The sequence below is a fragment of the Cryptomeria japonica genome, chromosome 1, assembly GCF_030272615.1.
Source record: "Cryptomeria japonica chromosome 1, Sugi_1.0, whole genome shotgun sequence".
NCBI lineage: Eukaryota > Viridiplantae > Streptophyta > Pinopsida > Cupressales > Cupressaceae > Cryptomeria > Cryptomeria japonica.
Window position 1 is genome coordinate 95,767,279 of NC_081405.1, and position 18,748 is coordinate 95,786,026.

The window sequence follows — 18,748 nt, forward strand, 5'->3', positions numbered from 1 at the left end:
GTGACATGTGGCTCAATGAGCAACAAGGGTAGGTAAGAAATACTAGGGGTGGGTAGGAGAAATATAATAATTCATAAGAGGTGGATGACCCACCAAATGTGGAGTGTAACAACAAAATAAGACCACAAAAGGTGGAATTTCTCCTACAAGCTATATCCCTATGTGCACACTTCCCTAAGTGTCTCAAATCCAAACTACGAAGAGATGCATTATCTTAAGTTAACTTAAGTAAAGTGTAATAATATCCATGATGAATATTTATTTACACCAACACCCCCCTTAAGTGCAACTTAGGGGAATGAAGACTCAAGTCAACAATGCAAGATGGGTCCCGGCTACTAGGCCATGATAGGTACCCATGTACAAAATGAAAATGCAAACAAAACTATGCAATGCAATCTCTCACAAACAGAGAAAGGGAGAAAACCCAATGGGAAAAAACTCCCCCCCCCAAAAGAGAGATGAGTTTGCAAAAGACTCTCAAAGAAGAAGGACAAAACCTCAAAGAGGAAAAATTCCCCCCAATAAGAGAGGAAGGAGAAGTCAGTTGACCCCCCCCCCCTAATGAGACATCCTCCACCCCCAAGAGAGCTCGCAACTGCTAGAACTTACTCTTGGTGAAAGGTTTGGTGAATATGTTTGCAACCTGCTCCACTGTAGGACAATACTGCAAGTCAATGACCTGCTCTTGAATCACCTCTCGAATGTAGTGCATATGGATCTTGATGTGTTTGGTCCCCTAGTGCTAGACCGAGTTCTTCGAGATTGCAATAGCACTCTTATTGTCACAATGTAGAACTGTCGGGTATGGAGTGGTGAACCCAAACTATGTGAGAATCTGCTGAAGCCAAATGGTCTCAGTCTCTGCGTTAATAGCTCCTCGATATTCAACCTTAGTCGAAGAGAGAGCAATAACATGCTGCTTCTTGCTCTCCCAACAAATGGGGCCTAAAGCAAGGTGAAAACTATAACCTAAAGTAGACTTATGATCATCAAGATCGCCAACCCAATCAGAGTCTGTGTAACCAACCAAGCGAAGTCCTGTGCTTGCTGCATAGTGAATCGCATAGTGATGTGTACCTTGGATGTAATGAAGGATGCGTTTGGCGTCTTTCCAATGAAGCTCATGTGGTTCCTGCATGAAGTGGGAAACCATGCCAAATGCAAATGAAATGTCAAGGCGCATGTGAGTCAAGTAAATGAGACTACCCACAAGCTAACGGTACAATGTGGCATCAACTGGTGGAGAAGAACATCAAGCCTCAAGCTTGACTCCTGAAAGAAAGGGAGTTGGTGTAGGCTTACAATCAGCCATATGAAAGTGTGCAAGAAGATCAAGAGCATACTTGAGCTGCGATAGTGTAATCCCGAAAGGTGACTGTGAAATCTCTATCCTAAGAAAGTAGTGCAAAAGACCCAAGTCGGTCATAGCAAATCTATCATGCAAAGCAGATTTGACCCTACTAATGATGGATGTGGTGCTCCCTGTAATGATCAAATCATCAACATAGAGCACAAGTATCGAGTGAGAGTCATCCTATCACAAAATGTAGACATTCGGATCAGAATGACACCTGGTGAACCCTGCTGAGAGAAGAAAGGAATCCATCTTGGCATACCAAGCCCTGGGGGCCTGCTTAAGGCCATAGAGAGATTTCCTTAGTCTGCAAACCAAGGAAGTATCTTGGATGAAACCTTGTGGCTGCTCCATATAATTCTCCTCATCAAGATCCCCATGAAGAAAGGAACTCTTCACATCCATCTGATGTACAACCCAACCATGAGCTGCAGCAATAGTAAGTGCCAAGCGAATGGAGTTCATCTTGGCTACGGGTGCAAAGGTCTCAATATAGTCAACACGTGGAACCTGAGAGAAACTTTTCACAACAAGCCGAGCCTTATACTTATCTACACTACCATCCACTGCAAACTTGGTCCGATAGATCCACTTACATCGAACCATCTTTCTCCCCTTAGGGAGATAGACTAAATCCCACGTGTTGTTCCTCATCAAGGAACTACACTCTTCCTCCATAGCTTGGTCCCACTTAGGAACCCCTGATGCTTCCCGAAATGTTTGTGGATCGAAAGCAATAGCAATGAATGCATGTGGAAGATCCTGATGCTGTGATCGAGTCCTCCGTGTATCTAAAGGATCCCCAACAAGAGAACCTGGTGACTCAAGTGTCTGTCGAGCCCAACAAGGTCTAGGTGGAGGTGGAGAACGAGGCTCCTCAACTGCAAGTGGACCCTGTAGAGATGTAACCCTGTGAGTTAGAGTTGAAGGAGTCTCATCATCTGAATCACTAGCATCACTATCCACAATGGAGGAAGGTGGAGGAGGTAGAGAGGCTAAGCTAGGAGAGCTTTCCTCAAAGCAAACACTCCTCTCAATGAACACCTCATGTGTCTTAAGATCCATCAATCTATATGCCTTAACACCCTCAGGATATCCAACAAATATGCAAGGTCGACTCTAAGGTTCTAATGCCTTGCATTTCTGCGGAGGTATGCGAGCCCATGCTGGACACCCAAAGACTCTGAAATGTCTCACAATCGATTTCCTTCCAACCCAAGCCTCAAAAGGAGTAATACCTTGCAAAGCTTTGTGAGGAACACGATTATGGATGTGTGTGGCACAAATGATAGCCTCTGCCCAAAAGGCGGGATCAAGAGAACGTGCATGTATCATATAGCTAGCCATTTCTTTGAGAGTTCTATTCTTGCATTCTGCAACTCCGTTATGCTATGGAGTGTATGCAACAAAATGCCGAAGATCAATCCCCTCAAATGTACAAAAATCCTCAAGTATTTTGTTCACATATTCCCTTCCATTATCTGTACGAAGTATCTTGACCTCTTTCTCGGATTGCTTCTCCACACGAGTCTTGAAGTCCTGAAATCTGTCAAATACTTCACTCTTATGAATGAGAAAGTAGACCCAAGTGAAGTGGGAGTAGTCATCAATGAAGGTGAGGACATAGCGGGCCTTGCTAAATGAAGGCGCTGGAAATGGACCTGCTACATCGCTGTGAACAAGTTGAAGAACTTCTAAAGCTCTCCAAGTTTTCCCCTTATCAAACTTCTCCCCAAGATGCTTGCCCATGGAACAACCTGAACAAACACCCTCTAAAAAACTGATTCGAGGTAGACCTGTGACCATGTCTTTAGTACTGAGCTGCCGAAGATAGCGGTAGTTGAGGTGACCAAACCACTCATGCCATAGCTTACTTTCTGAATTTGAATGAGTAAGCAAGGCCCTAGAAGGAGAACTTGGTACAAAGTGGGAGAATGAATAAAGCCTTGAGTTGTCATTGACTTGTCCCATTGCTACCAAGGCATCATCATCAAGTTCCTTTACCACAACCGAATCAGGTGTAAACTCAACCTTTTTCCCATTCCCATAGTGAGTGATTTGGTAGATAGAGAGAAGGTTGGTAGACAAGTTAGGAACATAAAGAAAATTCTCAAATGTTCCATCGTCCATGTCAACTGATCCTTTCCCTTCAACCTCAACTTGTGTATCATCACCTATGTAAATGTGAGGTACCTTAGATGGCTCCAATGAAGAAAATTGCTCCTTTGTAGAACCCATGTGATACGAGGCACCCGAGTCAAGTATGCATTGCTGCGAAGAACCTGTTGTAGCCACAAATGCTTGCCCTTTTCCCTTAGATTGTGAGGAAGAGGAAGGAGATGAATCCTTCTTTGTGTAGCCAGATGACAAGTTGATGTTGTTTTTCTTAAGAAGATTTGTCAACTCATCAACTTGCTTGGTGTGGCATCAATGCTCATCATGACCATACTTCTTGCAATATGCACAAGTTGGTTTATCCTTCTTAGGTGGAGTCCCCTTCTTGGAAGAGGATGAAAAATTGCCTTGTGATGGGGAGGATGATTGTCCTTTTTCCTGTTGTGGCTTTGACTTAGATTGCTTCTTCTTGTTGTTGGAATCTTTGCGTTGACTCCCTTGAATCCCTTGATTAGCCACCAAAGCCTTGGACTTTGAAGACTTGAGAAGCCCCATGTTCAACAACTTAGATTGTTCCAATATCAACATTTCCGTGAAAGCATCAAATGAAGGCATAATGTAGGAACTCCCCATTGTCAAATGATGAGTTTGGAAGCTAGACACAAATGTTGCATATTCTGGTGCAAGCTTGTCCAACAAGTTGAATATCAATTGAGCATCCTTTTTGTCAATTCCACAATCCTTAAGCTTTGCTCTTAGCTCATTTGCTTTAGTGACATAATCTTGGATTGTATCAAAACTCTTGGGATCCAATTTGGTGATCTCATTGTCAATCTTGTAACCTTTGATTTCATCAACTTGACCATACAATTTATAATACATATCCCAAGCCTTTTTGATTGTTGTACACTTCTCAATGTGAAAAATGAGGTCATCTGATACATACTTACGCAAAGTTCCAAGAGCCATGCAATTCCTAGTGAGTCATTCTAACTGAGCATTAGGATCAGCCTTAGGATTAGGTGGTGTTGCTATTGTTCCATCTATGTAATGTGTGAGACCTTTTTCCATTAATTTGCTCCATACTTTAATTTTCCATGATACATAATTATGTGGAGTTAAAGGTGGAAATTTATGAGGACTCATTGCAAAAAAAAATGAAAGAGCACAAGGAAAGAGAGACACAATCACACAAGACACCCCCCAAATTCACTCAATCAAAGAACACCCCCCAAAATGATGATTTGACACTTTATACTTAGTGCGTGTACAATGAGCCACTTGCAAAAAATGGCAAAGTGGACTTTTGATTTCAAATTTACAACTGCCTCAATAAGGCCAAGGGAGACTCAAACTAATAATGCAAGAGATCTAAAATAAGATCTAAGCAAATTACAAGTACCAAGTAGGCCAAATAAGACCAATATCTGAAAGTACAATTTCTACTCAAAATATCTAAAATATGATCATAGATTATAAAAGTAGACAAAAAAATCTGCACTTTAAAAAAAACAACACCTAAAAAGGAGGTCGTATAAGCTCAAATGAAGCCTTTGAAGTTGCAAAATTGAGGATTGGATAGGTACAGCTGAGAGAATCCAAAAATTCCGAAAAACCTATACACCAAAATCAGAAAGTAACTACACCACTATGAAGAGCACAAAAAATTAGCCCAAATAAAAAAAAATTGCATCCAAAAAGGAGCAAAATTGAGCAAGATATGGGCCTCCAAAGTTGACCCAAAAATCCAAACTGCTCAATGGAGAGGGGTCTAAATTTTTTTCAAAAAATGTTGACTGGGCGTTGGCCGAGTGGCTGATTGTGCATTGACTTTGCATTGTTGATTGGGTGCTGACTGGGCAGAAAGCACGGACCCGCAAAAAAATTCAAAAAAATCATTTTCAAAACTGAAAAAAAAAATTTCAATTTTTTTTTTTTTGAGATCCGAAAATTCCATACCGTACTACCCGAATTGGGCAAAAAATTCCTCCTACACCAGAAATTCGATTTTCACCAAAATAGTTCGAGTTTATACTCGATTTTTTTGGAAACGACCTCCCGAACACAATGGTGAGGTCGAAAACGCTCTAAGATGCCTCCAAAAAATGTTGTCCCTCAGATCCGAAAATAGAAGCCTTCTAAGATGTCTCCCAAAACCAATCAATGAAGCTCCAATAGTTTTGATACCATGTGATATTTTGCCAAGATCAAGGGCACAATGAAAAGCATAAAAGAGAGACAAAATAATGATAAGAACAAATTGTATTCTCATCAATATGCAAATGATCAATTGGATTAACCAATACAATGAATATGGGCTTGCTTATATGGGCAAGGCCATATGGATATGCGAGCACACAATCATGACATGTGGCTCAATGAGAAACAAGGGTAGGTAAGAAATGGTAGGGGTAGGTAGGAGAAATATAATATTCCACAAGAGGTGGATGACCCACCGAATGTGGAGTGTAATAGCAAAATAAGACCACAAAAGGTGAAATTTCTCCTACAAGCTATATCCCTATGTGCACACTTCCCTAAGTGTCTCAAATCCAAACTATGAAGAGATGCATTATCATAAGTTAACTTAAGTAAAGTGTAATAATATCCATGATGAATATTTATTTACACCAACAGTATTGAATTAGGCATGATTGTTGGTTGTTGAGGTGAAGGTTCTTGTTGTTGTGAGTAAGGCATGTTGGGATTTTGCCATTGTTGTGACCAAGAATTTTGATTATATTGTCATTGTTGGTCATAGTTCAAAAATAAATATGGGTGTTATTGTGTCCATGTCCCTTATTGTGACATCCAATTGGATGGTGACTTATTCTTCCATGGTTGATTAGGCACAAGATTCCAAGGTGCGTTATTCCAATTTGCAACATTTGTATTGATCCTAGGAAATAAAACATTGTAAGATAGTGGGTCTTGAGGCATACCTTGTCTTTGTTGCCAAAGTTTACACTAAGCAATGTAGAAAACTTGTCCTTCTTTATCTTTTAAAGCATGGAACCCTAGAGTTTTGACTAATTTTCCTTCATTGTGTTCCAACTTGTGATGACATTGTTACCAATCCCATAAACCATCTTAGAGAATCATCTTTCAAAGTTGCTAGAAAAAGCTTTAGTCTATGGGCATTAATTGTATAATCATGGCTTCAAAACATGACATCTGACTCAAACAAAAGGCATCAAGGTCTTTTGTGATTAGAACATAGAAGTTAGGTAAGGAAGATGGAGGTAGGTTCTTGAGAGCAGCAACACGCTTGTGGTAAATGATTGAAAACACAAAGGTTATTGGTACCATAGGTTTCTCTACTTCTTCATCAACCATTGTATAAAGTGTCTCTTTTGTTGTTGTAGATGGACTTGGTGGTCTCTTTGTTGTATCAAGTATATCTTCTTAGCTCTAAATAGATGGAAGGAATATTCTTAAGACATCTCTCTGGGTAAACCCACAATAGTGGGTTACACTTTTTTGGATGAAGAAATTCTACTCCTTTGTCCAAAACATAAATTTAACCCCTTTCGATTGAATATTATGTTCAATTGGACCAATAAATGCATTCGATCGGACAAAAAAATGCATTCAATCAAAAGTATTATTTTAAATACTTTCAATTGAATACATTGTTCGATCGAAAGTATTAATTTAAATACTTTCAATTGAATACATTGTTCGATAAAAAGTATTTTTTCATTTTTTTATTATTATTTAAAAGTGTTTGTTCGATCAAAAGTATTTTTTCATTTTTTTAAAAGAGTTTAACAGTAAAAAATGACAGTTATTGTCATTTTTGACCCGCCCGACCCCAACGAATAGGAGAAAGGAACCTTTGAACTAGCAATATTAACACCCAAATTCTTGCAACATTTCCTCCAAGTTAGTTTCTTACATATATGTATATATATGTATATATATTATGTATATATATATGTATGTATATGTATGTATCTATGTATATATGTATATGTATGTATATGTATATATATATATATATATATGTATACATGTATATGTATGTATATGTATATGTATATATATGTATGTATGTATGTATGTATGTATGTATGTATGTATATGTATATGTATATATGTATATATATGTATGTATGTATATGTATATGTATATATATGTATATGTATATATGTATGCATGTGTGTGTGTGTGTGTTTGTGTGTGTGTGTGTGTGTTTGTGTGTGTGTGGTTAGAAATTGTATATATGTGTGTGCACACAAACACATACACACACATGGCTAGAAATTGTATATACACACATTAATATTTTATGTTTCATTAGAAAAAATTGAAAAATTTTAGTTAGTTTAAAGAGATTAAGTCATATATGTATGTATGTTTCATTAGAAAAAAATTGAGTATTTTAGTTAGCTTAAAGAGATTAGGTCTCTTAATTATATGTATATTATATTTAAGTCAATATTTTATGTTTGATTAGAAAAAAAATTGAAAATTTTAGTTAGTTTAAAGAGATCGAGTCAATATTTTATATTTCATTAGAAAAAATTGAAAAACTTTAGTTAGTTTAAAGAGATTAAGTCATATATGTATGTATATTTCATTAGAAAAAAATTGAGTATTTTAGTTAGCTTAAAGAGATTAAGTCTCTTAAATATATGTATATTATATAAATATATTTAAGAGACTTAATCTCTTTAAAATAACTAAAATCCATAATTTTTTTCTAATGAAACATATATGTGTGTGTGTGACCTCTTTATTTCTATAGTCCCATCATATTAGCTTGAATTTACCAAGGAGTATTAATCTCCTAACAAACTTATGTTTTGACCTAGATCCTTTTCCTCATTTCTCTACTCACACCTTTCCTTGGAATATTTACAAGTAAACAATACTTAGTTGGCTAATTTAGAGTCGTTCCACCTTGAATCCTCTAAGAGACTAATGAGTAACCAATACCTTGAATCAATTGTTAGGAACTGGGAATGACAACTGAGGGGGGGGGGGGGGTGAATTAGTTGTCAATAAATTATAACCCAAAACCAATTATTTCAACTTAAAACACAGTGCCGATAAAACAGATTAACAATTATAGTATTATTGGTACAACTTAATGCATGAAACAAAAAGAAAAACACATCCACAACACATGACACAGAGATTTTGACATGGAAACCTTATAAGGGGAAAAACCACGGTGGGAAACCTTACCCACAATCAGATGATACTACTACAGATAGTAAGTGAATGCAATAATGGGGTCTGCACATGCAGAAAGGCCAACCGCCTAGAGCTCACTACTCAATCACAAAATAGGAGTCACACTGACTACAATTGGATGGTTAAATCCAATAACAATGTACTACTTCAGTATAGTATCTACAATGCTAGATTCAATACCAGTTTAAGCTCTAACCATGAGTGTCAAACACCTTCATAACCTTTCCTTCAACCTTCAGATAATATCTGTATGATTTGCACAAGGATCTACTTATTTTCGCTATTCACAATGATCTTCAATATTCGCACACACTCATATATTCATATATCTTACAATCATTTATACAAAACCTAAAACCTCATGATTAGGTCGACTCCCTAAAGATATTACATTTACAAAATAAGTCTTGATGCAATACAATATGTCGGCCTCAATACATTTACACATTATCTAATCAATAAACCATTTCCAAAAATGTGTCGTGCTGATCTGGAATATGATATCTTGTACTGGTCCATAACCTAGACCTATCTGCCGGTAAAGGCAAATATGTGAACCTGATTAGACCAATAAGAAAAATGCCAAATGTAAACATCCAATCCATGTCTTCGACATAACCAAATGATCTCCAGATGATAACAAGTCATCATCAACATCCTGAGCTGTCGGTGAAACATATATCGGTGACTATGCATAAGCCAATATCCATACTGGGACCACAATGTGCCAGTTCAACAACAAACCAATATAACCAGAGTGCCAAATCAACAATGTAGACCTCCAGAAAGATAAGTGTTGACATCAATGACAAAACCAATTCAACACATGATGAAGTCATCCATAATACCAACAATCTCTCCCTTTGGCATTGATGGCAACACTAGATGGAAAAACATCTAAGTGCCAAAAACAAAATGCCAAATACCAACAATCTCCCAAAATAGATCAATATAAAGTTTTGTACCAAAAATAGAAACAATATAACCAAAACCAAAATACATCTCTCCCCAATCTTCAAAGTACAATATTTTTCCATGGACATCTCTCCCCCTTTGACATCAAATGCCAAAGTAGTCAAGAATCAAAATCAGAACATAACATACAACTAACTACTCCCCCTAAGCAGTAGCTCTCCTTCATCAAAACCAAAAAAAGATTTTTCTGTTAGTCCCTGTCGGTTTGATGCTAATCTTCATCATTCAAGTCTTTGCCGGTGGGGTGATTACCCCAAGCTTCTCTCTGAGATAGTCAAATGTTTCCTTAGGCAAAGGCTTTGTAAAAATATCTGCAATTTGCTCTTTAGTATACACATAAACCAATCTCACTTCATTTGCTTCAACAATTTTTTTCAGAAAATTATACTTAATAGAAACATGCTTTGTTTTAGAGTGAAATATCAGATTCTTTGATATATCTATTGCTACTAAATTATCACAATAAATAATTGCCGATTCTTTGCATTTTACCTTGATATCCTTCAACATTTGCTTGATCCATAATACCTGAGTGCAATTAGTTGTTGTTGCAACATATTTTGCTTCTGCTGTAGATAATGATGTACAAGTTTGCTTCTTATTGATCTGTGAAATTAATCTTCTACCAAGAAAGAATGCACTGCCAGTGGTACTCTTTATGTCATCCACATCTCCTGCCCAATTTGCATCTATATATGCACATAACTCAAAATTGTCATTCTTAGGATACCATAAACCAAGATTTGATGTGCTTTGTAGGTACCGGAAAATCCTTTTTACTACAGTTTCATGATTTTCTTTAGGATTGCTTTTAAATCTTGAAACAATACACACTGCATTCATTATATCAAGTCTAGTTTGTGTCAAATACAGTAACCCTCCAATCATAGATTTGTACCTTGTCGGATTTATAGGAGTTGAATCATCCTTTGATGTCAATTTATCAGTTGTAGTCATAGGAGTGCTTACCGGTTTGGAGTTTTCCTTTCCAAATTTCTTCAAAAGTTCCCTCAAGTATTTCATTTGATATATGAATATACCTTTATCTGTTTGAGAAATCTGCAAACCTAGAAATTTTTTTATCTCTCCAATCATGGACATTTCAAATTCTTCCTACATCTTGTTAGCAAAGTCTTTACATAACCCTTATTCTCCTCCAAAAATGATATCATCCACAAATACTTCAATAACCAAAATGTCATCATTGGTGATTTTGTAATACAAATTAATGTCAGCATTACCTTTTGTGTATCCAAGCTTTAGAAGATATTTATCCGGTCTAGCATACCAAGCTCTGGGAGCTTTCTTCAATCCATATAAAGCTTTCCTTAACTTGCAAACCATATCCTTATCATTTGTTAATGAAAATCCAACGGGTTGTTCAATGTAAACTTCTTCTTCAAGATCTCCATTCAAAAATGCACATTTTACATCCATCTGATAAACTTTATAGTTTTTGTGAGCTACAAATGCAAGAAATAGTTTTACTGCTTCAATTCTGGTTACCGGTGCAAAGGTTTCATTATAACCAATTCCTTCTTTCTGAGAATAACCTTTACAAACTAATTTTGCTTTGTTTCTGATTACTTCACCATCTTCATTAAGTTTATTTCTAAATACCCATTTAGTTCCAATTACATTTTTGTCTTTAGGCCGGGGAACTAATGTCCAAGTATTATTCTTTTCAATATGTTTTAATTCATCTTCCATTGCTTTTATCCAATGTTTATCTTGACATGCTTCAACAATTGATGCTGGTTCAACTTGAGAAATTATACATACCTCTTCATTTGCCAATCTTCTTCTTGTCATAACACCTTGATTTTTATTTCCAATTATCTGATTTTCTGAATTATTCAATCTTACATACCTGGGTTTATTCTGATTTCTACTTACAGGTTGTTGTTCTTCAGTCACAGTTGAGTTTTCTGATAATGCCAATGTGACTAGTTCTGCATTTTGTTCTAGTGCAATATGTGTCGGTTCATTTATAATCATTTCTATTGCCGGTTCAGAACCTATAGATCTTCATTCTCCTCTAAAATGTTCATCTATCTTCACATTAGTACTTTCAATGATTCTTTGCAGTCTTTTATTATAACATCTATATGCCTTGCTTCTAGTTGAATAACCAAGAAATATTCCTTCATCACTTCTAGGATTAAATTTGCCAATAGACTCATCTCTCCTAATATAGCATTTGCTTCCAAATATTTGAAATATTTAAGAGTAGGAATATGACCGAACCATAGTTCATAAGGGGTCTTATCGGTTTCACCTTTGATGTGAACTCCATTGAAAGTATAAACCATTGTATTAACTGCTTCTCTCCAGTATATATGAGGTAGATTTGCTTCCATCATCATGGTTCTTTTTTGCATCCAGTATAGTTTTGTTCTTCCTTTCCACAACTCCATTCTCTTGGGGTTTCCAGGGTGCTGATAGTTGTCTTTTGATTCCATTCTCTTCACAGTATGCATTGAATTCCCTATATGTGAATTATCCTCCTTGATCAGATATCAAACATTTGATTTTCTTGTCAATTTCACTCTCTAACATTGCCTTTTATATCTTAAATCTCCCAAAAGCTTCTGATTTCTCCCTGAGAAAAGTAACCCAACACATTCTAGAATAGTCATCAATTATTAGCATAAAGTATCTATCACCTTGAAGACTCCTTGTTCTTGCCAAACCACATAAGTTAGTATGAATTAAATCAAGAATATTATTGGATTTCTCAGAGATGCTCTTAAATGTTGTTCTAACTTGCTTTCCCATTTGACATTTCTTACATATTGGATTATGAGGTTTCACAATATTAGGTAAATCCCTTACTACCTTGGTTGAACTGATCTTTACAATGGAATCAAAATTCACATGACAAAATATTTTATGCCATAACCAACTTTTATCAATCTGAGCAATCAAACATGTCTTATCACTAGTATTCAAATGAAAGATATTACCTTTAGTCTGATTACCGGTTGCAATCTCCAATCTAGTTCTGTTCACGATTTTGTATTTTCCATTCTTGAATTGTAAATGAAATCTTTTTTCCACTAACTGACCAACACTCAAAAGATTATGCTTTAAACCTTCAACAAAATAAACATTGTCAGTATTGTGCTTACCATCCAAAGATATAATGCCTCTTCCTTTTATTAAACAAGCTTTGTCATCTCCAAATCTTACTAGACCTCCATGAATTTCCCAAAATGATAAGAATTTGCTTTTATCACCAGTCATATGATGCAAGCAACCACTATCAATGGTCCATTCATCATTTTCTTTAATTTTTGCTGCTAATGCCTGCTCTATCGGTTTGACAATAGGTGTCGGTTGATATTCTTTTATTGCAACAAATGCCCATCCACTATCTGCTGGATCTTCATCAGAGTCATCTATAACACCTTCATCTGCATAGTAACACGACTTATCTCTGTTTTTCTTAAATATGTATCTCTGATATTCAGGGTTAGGTTTATATGTTCTTTTTGCCTCCTCTCTTAGTCTTGAATGTCTATCAAGACACTTAGACGCCATATGACCAACTTTATTGCAATTAAAACATTTGAAAGGTGCTTTACCTTCATACTTACTTCTTGCTTGACCTTTAGGCATCTTCCTTGCAAATAATGCTTCAAGTTCTTCAAGTTTTTCATTTTCTCTTCTGATATCTTCAAGTTCTTTTGCATAAAGTTCTTTCCAATCAAATTTATCAGTTGATGATGATGATGGTGATGCTTTGAAGGCTATATCAATCTTGACTGTAGCAACAGAACCAAATTCTTCAAGCTCAAATGTTGAAAGTTTTCCAACCAAAGTATCTCTAGATAATGATGTATTAGGCATTGTTCTCAACTCATTAATAGTTGTTACTTTCATTTTGTAAGCCAATGACAAAGCTCTTAAAACTTTAGAAACAATTTTATTTTTTCTTAAAGATCCTCCACAACATTGTATTCCTAAAACAATTTCATTAACTCTTTCCATAAATGCATAAATTCTTTCATCCTCTCCCATTTTTAAATTTTCATACCTGACCTGGTAACATTCCAATTTTGCAATTTTGACAATGGAATCTCCTTCATTCAATGTTTCCAGTTTAGCCCAAATAGATTTTGCAGTAGATCTGTTTGATAATCCCATGATTTGTTGATCTGATAATGCACTTAGAAGTGCTTCTATTGCTTTGCAATCATTCTCCAAGTCTTTAGCAAGGTTGGTGGATTAGGGTTATTCAGAGTAGGAGCAACATACCCAGTCTTTGTAATATCCCATATATATCTTCCAATGCAGTTCAAATGTGCTTCCATTCTGATCTTCCATATACCATAGTTAGTTCCATCAAGTTTGGGACTATCATTCTTGAAGATATTTGATGCCATAGGATCTCCTCAAGCTGTTAGGCTTCTAAAAAAGAGGACTAAGCTCTGATATGAATTGTTAGGAGCTGAGAAGGACAACTGAGAGTGGGGGGGGGGGGGGGTGAATCAGTTGTCATTAAATTATAACCCAAAACCAATTATTTCAACTTAAAACATAGTGCCGGTAAAACAGATTAACTGTTATAGTATTACCAGTACAACCTAATGCATGAAACAGAAAGAAAAACACATCCACAACACATGACACATAGATTTTGATGTGGAAACCCTATAAGGGGAAAAACCACGGTGGGAAACCTTACCTACAATCAAATGATACTACTACAGATAGTAAGTGAATACAATAATGGGGTCTGCACATGCAAAAAGGCCAACCGCCTAGAGCTCACTACTCAATCACAAAATAGGAGTCACACTGACTACAATTGGATGGTTAAATCCAATAACAATGTACTGCTTCAGTATAACATCTACAATGATGGATTCAGTACTGGTTTAAGCTTTGACGATGAGTGCCAAACACCTTCATAACATTTCCTTCAACCTTCAGATAATATCTGCATGATTTGCACAAGGATCTACTTATTTTCGCTCTTCACAATGATCTTCAATATTCGAACACACTCATATATTCATATATCTTACAATCATTTATACAAAACCTAAGACCTCATGATTAGGTCGACTCCCTAAAGATATTACTGTAGACACCTAAAATTGTCATGTCTAATTAAATAAATATTTTATTTATTTAATTATCTAAGCTTAATTCTTCTATTAATTAAATAAATCTTTATTTATTTAATTAATTCATTTATCCTCTTCTAGCCTTATTTCTCATTTAAATAAATACATTTATTTATTTAAATTATCCTTTTCCTAAATTAAATAAATATCTTATTTATTTAATTGATCCCACTTCTTCTATTAATTAAATAAATCTTTATTTATTTAATTAATTCATTAACCTTTTCTACCCATGACACATGTCATTCATCTCTTAATTCATACACTACCTACCCCTTTCATTATTTTATTATTTCTTTTACCTACCCTCTAATCATAGCCGACCTCCTTTTACACCTCTCAATCTTATCCCTCCATTTCATATAGTGTCTTCTATATAAGGAGATGCTTCCTTCAAACCCTAATGATTTGATCAATTGACTACACTACGATCATACTTGCAACCACATTTCGTTCTTTGTTGAGCTCTTGTGCACATAAAATCTGAGAGCAAATATATCAAGCAAGATCAATGGAGATAGGAAAAATGGAGATCAAAACCCTATTGGACATGTGATGGTATAATCTTTGTGATTTCATGTGATTTGCACTGTCTTAGGTAATCTTCATATGTTATGGTGGATCTTTGTTGATTGTTAGGCTAGGGTTTTGTGGTTGAATTCATTTAGCCTTTCAATATTGTTATTATTGTTATCCATTTTTTCATTTTGCGACCCAAATTCATTTTTTCAGGATCAAGTTCTACAAACAATCAAGTAAATACTCAAACAACTTCCAGATCACGAAGGAAGTACACCCCATTGGGAGAACCACTTGAGTCAGTTTTCAAGAAGTTAGTGGCAAACAAGGTAATCACTCTTCCAGATTTTCCTCCATATGAGCCAAAGGTTAAACCAAATTGGTGGAATGATGATGAGTATTGTGAATTTCATAAGAGCAAGGGTCATAAGACAGGAAATTGTCATCGATTGAAGAACATCATACAAGATCTCATTGACAGAGGTGATATTGAGATTGAGGGACATTCGTCCAATCAAGAACATGAGATGTTTAAGGAACCATTCCCAAAACATGACAAGGGAAAAGCTAAAGCCACAGATGACCAGACCAACTATACTAGAGCATCCTATAACTATGATTCAACTATCAATCACATCTCGATGGACAATTACACCTCTACTATTATCATCAAGGACAAAAACACTAAGAATCCTACTCAGAGACCCAAGATCATCCTAAAAGGTGTTGGATCTTCTTCGGAACCTACCTCTGAATGTCATGTTACAACCTGCAGAGGTAAAATCACTTTTCAAGGTGCTCCATCCAAGAACATCGCTTCTTCATCAACTAAGCCTGAGTATGACCTTGTAGAATAGTTAGGGAAGACACCCACGCTCATTTCAATCCTTGAGCTATTACGCATATCTCCTGCACATAAAGCTATTCTTGACAAAATCTTGAGAGATACTGCTGTTCCTACTGATCTGAACATGGACCAGTTTCAAGCCATGGTGGGATACCTTTCCATTCCACACTCCCTTACATTCACAGAAGCCGATGACGCATCCATAATTCAGCCACATAATGCACCATTACACATTGAAGCCTTCATACACAAACATCGAATAAAAAGAGTCCTGATAGATGGAGGAGCAGGTCTAAACATTTGCACATTAAGCACTATTACACAATTGGGATATTCTGATAAAGCTATGAATTCTACAAATCAAATCACCATTAAGGCTTATGATGACGAAGAGCGTTCCTCCAAGGGAACAGTCACCTTACCTCTTAGAGTTGGGCCAGTTACAAAGGATGTGGTTTGTCAAGTCCTGGATTTAAATCTCACTTATAACATATTGTTAGGACATCCTTGGATTCATCAAATGAGGGCAGTCCCATCCACATATCACCAATGCATTAAGTTTCCTCATAATGGAGTCGAAGTAACAGTTAACGGTGATCCTAATCCATTCATATACTGCAATAACCTGAAATCAAAGACTGAGACCATCATTCCCAGTAATCGTGAGGCTATTCCTTCATCGGCATATATTGATCCTGAGTCATTAAAACCTTCGACATCAAAACAAGGTGAGCTTAAAGGCAAATTTCAGGACAAAGGCATGGGGGAATATACTTTCAATCAGACCATGTACTTACGACAAGTCATGAGTTCCCCAAAAGAATATGGAAGACCGCATCCTAACAAGCAAATATCCATCATGATGCTCAAATGGGACCCTACTACCTTTCAAAGATGGGGTGAACTAGAAGAGGAAGATTTATATAAAATGATTTTCAGGGACAATGAAGAGGAAACACAAGATCATATCAACCTACCTTGTGAGAAATATGGCAAAGGCTTCAAAATGCTACAAAAATTCGGGTATGATGGAAAAAGCCCTCTGGGGTTACGCAAGGAAGGTGTCATAGAACCTTTACAACCTGAATTGACCTTCAAAAAGGAACGCTCGAAAGGACTTGGTTTCTTAACTTCCAAGATCCACACCAAAAGGACAGAAGAAGCCTTACAAATCAAAGCGGCAAAAATGCAACAAGAGGATCGCTACTCCACAGATTCTAACGAATGGGAATGGGGTTCAGACAAGTCTTCCAGTGACTACGAGCTCACCAAGATATTCAGAGAGCTAGATGAACCCACAGAAGAAGAGGAGTTTTATAAAAAATTCAGAGTTGGTCAAGAAACAACCCATGAGGAGTCTACACAGTCCTTGTCTCAAGGTTCTAGGTTGAAATCACATAGGATGAGAACACCTGTCCCAGAATGCGCTACTAGTGATGATAATTTGGATTCGCTCGTGATCGAGACTGATGAGGAGAGTGCCATCGATGACCTCAATAATTACCTTGACATACCTGAATATAATCACATCTTCACTCTTAGCTCCCCTAACTTCGAAGACATTAACGGCCTTCCCCTTGTTCACCAACAACTCATTGACTGGGATCATGAAGGACCTGCACAATTTGATACATTCCAAAACGATGAAGCTTTTATTGACTATCTGGGCATATGAGATGATCTTCCCCCTGGAGACCATAAAGAGGGATACACTATAGAACTCAATAGCGTGGCATATTTTGGCGAGCGTGTCGGACCTTCCAGTCGCAAAAATGTGAAAATAAGAACAAATCAAGGGTCTTATGGCGAAAACCACACTGTGGCGTTGTCTGACCCCAAAAAAGTAAAAAGAAAGGACGTATCTGAGGGTGAAAACCTCTCTGAGGCACCCGAAGATGGAAGGCTTGACATTCTCCCAGTATCATATGAAGAAAAGTCATCCATGTTGGTCGAGGAGACTATCAAAACAAACATTGGTACAGAAGAGGTTCCACACAACATATTCCTAGCTCAATCATTGACAGAGTCTGAAAGGTCAAAATTCATAAGTTTCTTCAAAGAACGAAAAATTAATTTTGCTTGGTCATACGCTGATATGCTTGGATTGGATCTAGATTTGGTAATGCATCATCTGACAGTCAAACCGGGGGCAAAACTAGTAAAACAGAAATTAAGAAAAATGCATCCACAAGTGGCACTACTAGTCAAAGCAGAACTTGAGAAATTACTCGATGTCGGATTCATACGCCCAATTGATTATCTTGAATGGATCTCCAACTTGGTACCTGTCAGTAAACCAGATCGCAGCATCAGAATTTGCACAGATTTCAGAGACATCAACAAAGCTTGTCCAAAGGATGACTTCCCATTACCAAACATTGACTTGATTGTTGATCTCACAGCAGGTCATGAAATGCTATCAATTATGGATGGATTCTCTGGTTATAATCAGATAAAGATCGCACCCGAGGATCAACACAAAACATCATTTACTTGTCTATGGGGAACTTTCTGCTGGAATGTCATGCCTTTTGGGCTAAAGAATGTAGGTGCTACATATCAAAGAGCCATGACTACTATCTTTCATGATCTCATGC